The sequence below is a fragment of the Sciurus carolinensis genome, chromosome 3 (assembly GCF_902686445.1).
Source record: "Sciurus carolinensis chromosome 3, mSciCar1.2, whole genome shotgun sequence".
In the NCBI taxonomy this organism is placed as follows: domain Eukaryota; kingdom Metazoa; phylum Chordata; class Mammalia; order Rodentia; family Sciuridae; genus Sciurus; species Sciurus carolinensis.
In genome coordinates, this window is record NC_062215.1 from 57,853,095 (window position 1) to 57,863,658 (window position 10,564).

Consider the following 10,564-nt stretch of genomic DNA (forward strand, 5'->3'; position numbering starts at 1 on the left):
CCTTTAGGCTAGTTCCTCCCTTTGATGATTTTCATCATTGTTTTTCATCTTTTTCTCATGGAGTATTTTGCTGAGAATATTCTGTAATGCCAGTTTTTCTTTTGTAAATTCTTTGAGCTTTTGTTTATCATGGAAGGATTTTATTTTGTCATCAAATCTGAAGTAATTTTGCTGGGTATAAGATTCTTTTTTGGCATCTCTTTTCTTTCAGGGCTTGGTAAATGTTGTTCCTGGCCCTTCCTTCTTTTAGGGTGTGGATTGAATAATCTGCTGATATCTGTATTGGTTTCCCCCTGGATGTAATTTGATTCTTTTCTCTCGCAGCCTTTAAAATTCTGTCTTTATTTTGTATGTTAGATATTTTCATAATAATGTGCCTTGGTGTGGGTCAGTTGTAATTTTGTATATTTGGAGTCCTAGAAGCCTCTTGTAGTTGATTTTCCATCATTCTTCAGATTTGGGAAATTTTCTGATATTACTTCATTGAATAGATTGTTCATTCCTTTGGTTTGTTTCTCTGTGCCTTCCTCAATCCCAATAATTCTTAAATTTGACCTTTTCATAATATCTCATAATCTTGTAGATTCTGTTCACGATTTCTTACTATCTTCTGTGTTTGGTCAACTTTGTTTAAAGATTAAATATTTTGTCTTTAATGTCTGAGGTTCTGTCTTCCAGGTGTTCTATCCTATTGGTTGTGCTTTCTTGGAGTTTTTAATTTGGTTTATTGTTTCCTTCATTTCAAGGATTTCTGTTTTTTTTTTTAAGTATCTCTATCTCTTTATTCAAATGCTCTTTTGCTTCCTGCATTTGCTCTTTTGACTGTTGATTGTTGCAATCATTTAATGCCTGTATTTGCTCTTTCATCTCATCCTTAAATGCCTGCATTTTCTCTTTCATCTCCTAGTTTGTTTCCCTGATCATTTTAATTATGTACATTCTGTACTCCCTTTCTGACATTTCTTGTGCTGTGCTGTCATTGGGTTTTATTGATATAGTATTTAGGTTTTTTGGGACATTTTCTTCCTTTGTTTTCTCATATTGGTCAGATATCAGTGGGACTCTGAGATAGTGAAGATTTCCTCCATTGGCTTATAGTGTCCCTGTAGTATCACCTCCTAGCCTTCAGTAGCCTGAAGTCTTGAAGAACTCAATAATGCAGTGCTCCCGAAGGATCCTGTGCCTTTCCCACCAATGTGTCCAGGGTGGCAGGTGGCTGTGTGCGGAATGCCTCTCACTGGGCGGGCCTGCTTGGAGAAGCTGACTGTGGACCCCGCCTGCCGCTGGAGGAGCCTGGGTCTCAGTAAAGCCTCTTGCTGCCCTGTCCTGGTCTGAGAAGCTGCCTGCAGACTGGGGCCCACTGCTGGGTTTAGAGCTGGGGGCTGGATGTGCGTGGAAGTCCTCTCACTGGGCGGGCCTGCTCCGAGAAGCTGGCTGTGGTCCAGGCCTGGCGCCCGGGCTGAGCTTCACCCAGTGAGAGAGACTCACCCAGAGGCTCTGAGTTGGTCCTATTCTCTCAATTCATCCCCTTCTTGAATCCTGAGTTCTGGAGCGACAGGAGATGTAGTCACCCTCTAGTACGCCATCTTGGTCCCCCCATATATATTTTCTTTGAGCACATTTATATTCCTGTTACAGCAGCAGCACAAGCTGTTGGCTTCATGTCACACTTATGTAACTGTCTAGCAGAGTAAAGTTGGAGAAGTCTGAACCTTGGCTTTTATATACACATATTGGAATACTATTGTCTGTCCTGCAGGTGTCACAGGGTATGGTTACATGAGGTCATGCTTTGAAGACTTCAAGTCACCATTTGCATGTCAATTTTATTTGGTTAATGTGCTTAGTCATTAGGCATAATCCTGCCTACTAAACTTGCAAGCCTCCAAGGTCAGGAGCTATATTCACACATGATCGCACCTTCACACTCTTGGTCATATAAAGTGCACCCAGTAATCACTGGAAGACTTGGAATGGATAAATGATACAATTGTCCCTCATGCATAGTCTGATCATGATTAGAGGTAACTAGACTGAACATGGTTTAGCTATCCTTTAAATCTCTCAGGAATCTGAGAATATATTTTTGTGCTTCCTTCACATTAGATTAAAATAGATTATCTCTTAAAATTATAAGATTATCCCTAAAATTTTATTAAATGACAGTAATCAGTACATTTCCTATAGTTGAAAGTAATAATTGTTCTCATTTAATTAATTAATATAGTTCTAGTATAATAAAGTGCTGGCATAATTCATGGTAGCATGAAATGAAGATACACTGACCAAAATTCAGTGCCATATGATAAATGAAGAACATAGAGAAATGTAAGGAAACCATCCATGATAGTGAAAAACCCCAAGGCTCAGCAGGAAGAACTTTACACACTAGGCCCCACAGGGCCAAAGAAAGGAGATAGAAGTGAATGGAGAGAAAGGGAGAGTGACGCCAAGCCAGATTTTCCACAGGACCTGTGAATTTACTAAAAGAAGGATCAACCTGTAATTAGCAGTTGAGGAATAAATTCACTTTGTTATTTTTCCTTATTGGATCTTGGCTGCAGCTCTCTGTTGACTCAAGCAGAAACCAGAGCATAAGGCAAATCATGTGGAGTCGACATGGATCAAATTCCCTGGGCACATAGCCTGGTGGAGAGCAGAGAAGAATGTATGTGGGGGAGCAGTGGGAAACCATGCAGAGCTTCACCCAGTGCTATTTAATCCAATCTCTACTTTGTTTTTGAAGATTCAGGTCCATCCTCTTAATAAAAGAGAAATTGAAAATAAAAACTACTATTTGTAGCTGCAGAAGGTAGACAGAACCCTGAGCAATAATCAATTTTGAGATGTGGTTAATTTTTTTATTTGTTCTGTTTAGAAATATATGACACTAGAGCGTATCTTCATATGTAATACATACATGGAATACAAATTCTCGTGGTTGCACGTGATATTGAGTTACACTAGTCATATATTCATATGCAAACACAGGAAAGTAATGTCTGATCCATTCTACTGTCTTTCCTATTCCCATTTCCCCTCTCCTCACTTCATTTCCCTTTGTCTAATCCAACAAACTTCTATTCTTCCCTTCAGCTCCTTATTATGTTAGCATCCACATATGAGAGAGAAAAATTGGCATTTGGTTTTTGGGGATTGGCTTATTTCATTTAGCATGATAGTCTCCAGTTCCATCCATTTACTGGAAAATGTCATAATTTCATTCTTCTTTATGATTGTTTAATATTCCATTATGTGTGTGTGTTTGTGTGTGTGTGTGTGTGTGTGTGTGTGTGTGTGTGTATATATATATATATACAGACATATATATATATATATATATATATATATATATATATATATACCATATTTCATTTATCTATTCATCTGTTGAAGGGAACCTAGGTTGGTTCCATAATTTATCTATTATAAATTCAGCTGTTATAAGCATTGATGTAATATGCCAATTTAAAAACCTCTGGGTATATGCTGAGGAGTGGGATAACTTGCTCAAATAGTGATTCCATTCCAAATTTTCTGAGGAACCTCCTCACTGTTTTGCAGAGTGATTGCAAGAATTTGCCATCCTACCAGCAATTTATGAGTATACCTTTTCTCCCACATCTTTGCCAATATATATTGTAACTTGAAATCTTGATAATTGATATTTTGATGGGAGTAAAATAAAATCTCATTGTAGTTTTAATTTCCTTTTCTCCAATTTCTAGAGATTCGATCATTTTTTTTTTCATATATTTGTGAAGTGTCTCTTCAGTTCTTGAACCCATTTATTGATTGGGTTATTTGTTTTCTGGTTTCTTTTTTTGGTGTTAAGTTTCTTGGGTTCCTTATATATCCTAGAAATTGTAGCTCTATCTGGGTAGGCTCTCTCCCCATGTTCTTGATCATTCCCTCTGATGTAAAGATGTTTTTATTTTTTATTTTGTTTTATATTTTTTTATTATTGTACACAAATGGGATACATGTTGTTTCTCTATTTGTACATGGCGCAAAGGCATACCATTTGTGTAATCATAAATTTACATAGGGTAATGTTTGATTCATTCTGTTATATTTTTCCCTACCCCCCACCCCTCCCACCCCTCTTTTCCCTCTATACAGTCCTTCCCTCCTCCATTCTTGCCCCCATCCCTAAACCCAACTCCAACCCTAACACTAACTCTTCCCACCCCCCATTATGTGTCCTCATCCACTTATTAGCGATATCATTCTTCCTTCGGTTTTTTGAGATTGGCTTATCTCACTTAGCATGATATTCTCCAGTTTCATCCATTTGCCTGCAAATGCCATAATTTTATCATTCTTTATGGCTGAGTAATATTCCATTGTATATATATATATACCACAGTTTCTTTATCCATTCATCAATTGAAGGACATCTAGGTTGGTTCCACAGCCTGGCTATTGTGAACTGAGCAGCTATGAACATTGATGTGGTTGTATCTCTGTAATATGCTGATTTTAGATCCTTTGGGTATAGGCCAAGGAGTGGGATAGCTGAGTCAAATGGTGGTTCCATTCCAAGTTTTCTAAGGAGTCTTCATACTGCTTTCCAGAGTGGCTGCACTAATTTGCAGCCCCACCAGCAATGTATGAGTGTACCTTTCTCCCCCCATCCTCGCCAACACCTGTTGTTGCTTGTATTCTTGATAATCGCCATTCTAAATGGGGTGAGATGGAATCTTAGGGAGGTTTTGATTTGCATTTCTCTTATTACTAGAGATGTTGAACATTTTTCCATATGTTTGTTGATTGCTTGTAGATCTTCTTCTGTGAAGTGTCTGTTCATATCCTTAGCCCATTTGTTGATTGGGTTGTTTGTGTTCTTGGTGTAGAGTTTTTTGAGTTCTTTATAGATTCTGGAGATTAGTGCTCTATCTGAAGTATGATTGGCAAAGATTTTCTCCCACTCTGTAGGCTCTTTCTTCGCATTGCTGATAGTTTCCTTTGCTGAGAGAAAGCTTTTTAGTCTGAATCTATCCCAGTTATTAATTCTTGCTTTTATTTCTTGTGCTATTGGAGTCCTGTTGAGGAAGTCTGGTCCTAAGCCGACATGTTGAAGCTCTGGACCTACTTTCTCTTCTATAAGATGCAAGGTCTGCGGTCTGATTCCGAGAAACTTAATCCATTTTGAGTTTAGTTTCATGCATGGTGAGAGATATGGGTTTAGTTTCATTCTGTTGCATATGGATTTCCAATTCTCCCAGCACCATTTGTTGAATAGGCTATCTTTTCTCCATTGCATATTTTTGGCCCCTTTGTCTAGTATGAGAAAATTGTATTTATTTGGGTTTGTGTCCGTGTCCTCTATTATGTACCATTGATCCACATTTCTATTTTGGTACCAATACCATGCCTTTTTTGTTACTATTGCTTTGTAGTAGAGTTGAAGATCTGGTATTGCGATACCCCCTGCTTCACTCTTTCTGCCAAGGATTGCTTTAGCTATTCTGGGTTTCTTATTCTTCCAGATGAATTTCATAATTTCTTGCTCTATTTCTGTAAGGTACATCATTAGGATTTTAATTGGAATTGCATTGAATCTGTATAGCACTTTTGGTAGTATGGCCATTTTGACAATATTAATTCTTCCTATCCAAGAACATGGGAGATCTTTCCATCTTCTGAGGTTTTCTTTAATTTCTTTCTTTAGTGTTCTGTAGTTCTCATTGTAGAGGTCTTTCACCTCTTTTGTGAGATTGATTCCCAAGTATTTTATTTTTTTCAATGCTATTGTGAATGGGGTAGTTTTCCTAATTTCTCTTTCTGAAGATTCATCGCTTATGTAGAGAAATGCCTTAGATTTATGTGCATTGATCTTATATCCTGCTACTTTACTGAATTCACTTATGAGATCTAACAGTTTTCTGGTGGAATTTCCTGGTTCCTCTAAGTATACAATCATATCATCAGCAAATAGGGATAGTTTGAGTTCTTCTTTTCCTATTTGTATCCCTTTAATTTCTTTGGTCTGTCTAATTGCTCTGACTAGAGTTTCAAGGACGATATTGAAAAGAAGTGGTGAAAGAGGGCAACCCTGCCTTGTTCCAGTTTTTAGAGGGAATGCTTTCAGTTTTTCACCATTTAGAATAATATTAGCCATGGGCTTAGCGTAGATGGCCTTTACAATGTTAAGGAATGTTCCCACTATCCCTATTTTTTCTAGTGTTTTGAGCATGAAGGGGTGCTGTATTTTATCAAATGCTTTTTCTGCATCTATCGAAATAATCATGTGATTCTTGACTTTAAGTCTATTGATATGGTGAATTACATTTATTGATTTCCTGATGTTGAACCAACCTTGCATCCCTGGGATGAAACCTACTTGATCATGGTGCACTATCTTTTTAATATGTTTTTGTATGCAATTTGCTAAAATTTTGTTGAGAATTTTTGCGTCAATGTTCATTAAGGATATTGGTCTGAAATTTTCTTTCCTCGATGTGTCTCTGTCTGGTTTAGGTATCAGGGTAATATTGGATTCATAGAATGAGTTTTGGAGGGTTCCCTCCTCTTCTATTTTATGGAATACTTTGTGAAGTATTGGAATGAGCTCTTCTTTAAAAGTTTTGTAGAACTCGGCTGAGAACCCATCTGGTCCTGGACTTTTCTTTGTTGGTAGGCTTTGGATGACTTCTTCTATTTCATTACTTGAAATTGGTCTATTTAAATTGTGTATGTCCTCCTCATTTAGTTTAGGCAATTCATATGTCTCTAGAAACCTGTTGATGTCTTCGAAATTTTCTATTTTGTTGGAGTATAGATTTTCAAAATAGCTTCTAATTATGTTTTGTATTTCAGTCGTGTCTGTTGTGATATTTCCTTGTTCATTCCAAATTTTAGTGATTTAGGTTTTCTCCTGTCTTCTCTTTGTTAGTGTGGCTAAAGGTTTATCAATTTTGTTTATTTTTTCGAAGAACCATCTATTTATTTTGTCAATTTTTTGTATTGTTTCTTTTGTTTCAATTTCATTGATTTCAGCTCTGAGTTTGACTATTTCCTGTCTTCTACTACTTTTGGTGTTGGTCTGCTCTTCTTTTTCTAGGGCTTTGAGCTGTAGTGTTAGGTCGTTTATTTGTTGAGTTTTACTTCTTTTATTAAATGCGCTCCATGAAATAAATCTTCCTCTAAGTACTGCTTTCATAGTGTCCCAGAGATTTTGATATGATGTTTCTTTGTTCTCATTTACCTCTAAGAATTTTTAAATTTCCTTCCTAATATCTTTTGTTATCCATTCATCATATAATAGCATATTGTTTAATCTCCAGGTGTTGGAGTAGTTTCTTTTTTTTACTCTTTCATTTATTTCTAACTTCAATCCATTATGATCTGATAGAATACAAGGTAGTGTGTCTATCTTCTTGTATTTGCTGACATTAGTTTTGTGGCATAATATATGGTCTATTTTAGAGAAGGATCCATGTGCTGCTGAGAAGAAAGTGTATTCGCTCTTGGTTGGATGGTATATTCTATAAATGTCTGTTAAGTCTAAATTATTGATTGTGTTATTGAGTTCTATGGTTTCTTTGTTCTATTTTTGTTTGGAAGATCTGTCCAGTGGTGAGAGAGGTGTGTTAAAATCACCTAGTATTATTGTGTTATGGTCTATTTGGTTTCTAAAATTGAGAAGGATTTGTTTAACATACATGGATGAGCCACTGTTTGGGCCATAGATGTTTATGATTGTTATATCTTGCTGATTTATGCTTCCCTTAAGCAGTATGAAATGTCCTTCCTTATCCCTTCTGACTAACATTGGCTTGAAGTCCACATTATCTGAAATGAGGATGCATACTCCAGCTTTTTTGCTGAGTCCATGTGCATGGTATGATTTTCCCCATCCTTTCACCTTTAGTCTATGGGTATCTCTTTCTATGAGGTGATTCTCTTGTAGGCAACATATTGTTGGATCTTTCTTTTGAATCCATTCTGCCAGTCTATGTCTTTTGATTGATGAATTCAGGCCATTAATATTCAGTGTTATTATTGAGATATGATTTGTATTCCTGGTCATTTGGTTCATTTTTAAAATTTTATTTATTTATTTATTTATTTTTTGACACATCTTGGTTCCTCCTGTATTTGACAGTTCCTTTAGGATAATTCCTCCCTTTGCTGATTTGCTTCTTTGTTTTTTATTTCTTCCTCATGAAATACTTTGCCGAGAATGTTCTGTAATGCTGGCTTTCTTTTTGTAAATTCTTTTAGCTTTTGTTTATTATGGAAAGATTTTATTTCATCGTCAAATTTGAAGGTAAGCTTTGCTGGGTATAAGATTCTTGGTTGGCATCCATTTTCTTTCAGAGCTTGAAAAATGTTGTTCCAGGCCCTACTAGCTTTTAGGGTCTGGATTGAAAAATCTGCTGATATCCGTATTGGTTTCCCCCTGAATGTAATTTGGTTCTTTTCTCTCACAACCTTTAAAATTCTGTCTTTATTTTGTATGTTAGGTATTTTAAATATAATGTGCCTTGGTGTGGGTCTGTTGTAATTTTGTGTATTTGGAGTCCTATAAGCCTCTTGAACTTGATTTTCCATTTCATTCTTCAGATTTGGAAAATTTTCTGATATTATTTCTTCAAATAAATTGTTCATTCCTTTGGTTTGTTTCTCTAAGCCTTCCTCAATCCCAATAATTCTCAAATTTGGCCTTTTCATGATATCCCATAGTTCTTGCAGATTCTGTTCATGATTTCTTACCATCTTCTCTGTTTGTTCAACTTTGTTTTTGAGGTTAAATATTTTGTCTTCAATATCTGAGGTTCTGTCTTCCAGGTGTTCTATCCTATTGGTTATGCTTTCTATGGAGTTCTTAATTTGGTTTATTGTTTCCTTCATTCAAGGATTTCTGTTTGTTTTTTTTCAATATCTCCTACTCTTTATTGAAATGATCTTTTTCTTCCTGAATTTGCTCTGTTAACTGTCAATTGGTGCGATCTTTCCATGCCTGCATTTGCTCTTTCATCTCATCATTCAATGCCTGCATTTGCTCTTTCAACTCATCGTTTGCTTCCCTAATCATTTTAATTATGTACATTCTGAACTCCCTTTCTGTCATTTCTTCTGCCATGCTGTCGTTGGATTCTACTGATGTAACATCTAGATTTGTTTGGGGCATTTTCTTCCCTTGTTTTCTCATATTGTTCAGGAATCAGTGGGTCATTAAGATATTGCAGATTTCCTCTATCAACTTATAATGTCCCTGAAGATTGCTAGTATATCCCCTCTTATCCTTCAGTAGCCTGAAGTCTTGGAGGAAGTTGATAATGCGGAGCTCGAGGAAGAAGCTGCCTTTCTAGGGTGGTGACCCTCAGGTGGCGTATATTCACTGCTAGTGTCAGAGGTGTCTCCACTTGTTGACCAATGGTCATCCAACGGGGAACTAGGCTGCGGGCTGAGGCAAGTCCTGTTTGTGCCTGTGTCTCTGGTTTTACCGTCCTTGTGGGAAAACCTCCCCCGGCCGGGAAGACTCACTCGGTGGGAACGTCTCGCTGGTCAGTTCCCCTCCTAGAGGTTCTCCTCAATCTACAACTACCACCTGGCTGGGCTGTCTTCCTCTGCAACGTTCCCAGGGGCCAGGACCTACCTCCTGGGCCTGGGAGCCTCACCCTCCGCAGGCGAGTCTCCTTAGGCTGCCTCTCCCAGATAATCTGCCCGCAGTCCTGGAAACTTCGCTCCACCCCTAGGCGTGTCTCTGTGCGGCTCTTCCAGCAAGAAGCCCCCGAGGTCCTGGGACCCTACTCTGCACCTAATCGCCTGGCTATGTGGCCCCTCCTCTGAGCCGCCACCTGGAGCCCTGTACAATAGCTCCGATACCCAGAGACCCGCCACACACCTCCTCCACCAGACATCAGCCCAGTTTCCGACGCAGTCCCTAGGAGTCCAAGCAACTCACTTCGCATCTCCTCCTCCCGCCAACCTCCCGTAGCCCTAGGCAGTCACTCCAAGCCCAAGTGACCCGCCCTGTTCCTCCTCCTCCTCCTCCTCCTCCTCGGTGTATCCCCCCGGGTGTTCAGGGGCGGTGGCTCCGAGACCAAGTGACCCACCGCGCTCCTCCTCCAGGCAGGCCTCCAGGTGTTCAGGAGCGGTCGCTTTGAGTGCAATCAACTCACCACTCACCTCCTCCTCTGGCAACTGCCTGTGGCTCTGATGCAGTCACTCCTAGACCAAGCGACCCGCCGCGCTTCTCCTCTTCCTCCGGGCAACCCCCCGGTGTTCAGAAGCGATTACTCTGAGTCTAAACAGCTCACCATGCAGCTCCTCCTCAGGCAGCCGCTCGGAGCCCCAGTGGTTGCTCCGAGTCCAAGCGCTGTGCTGAGCCGCCTCCTAAATGATGATCCCAGTTGTACGAGTTTACCGCTCCAGCGGGGGGGAGGGGCGTCTCGCTGAGCAACTCCACTTAACAAATTCCCTGCGTTCCGGGGCTACCGCCCCATCCGGGACACCTCCCCAAAGGGAGAGACTCACCCGGCGGCTTTGAGTTGGTCCCAAGTCTCTCACTATCTCCTCTTTTGAATCCTGCATCCTGGAGCCTGTAAAGATG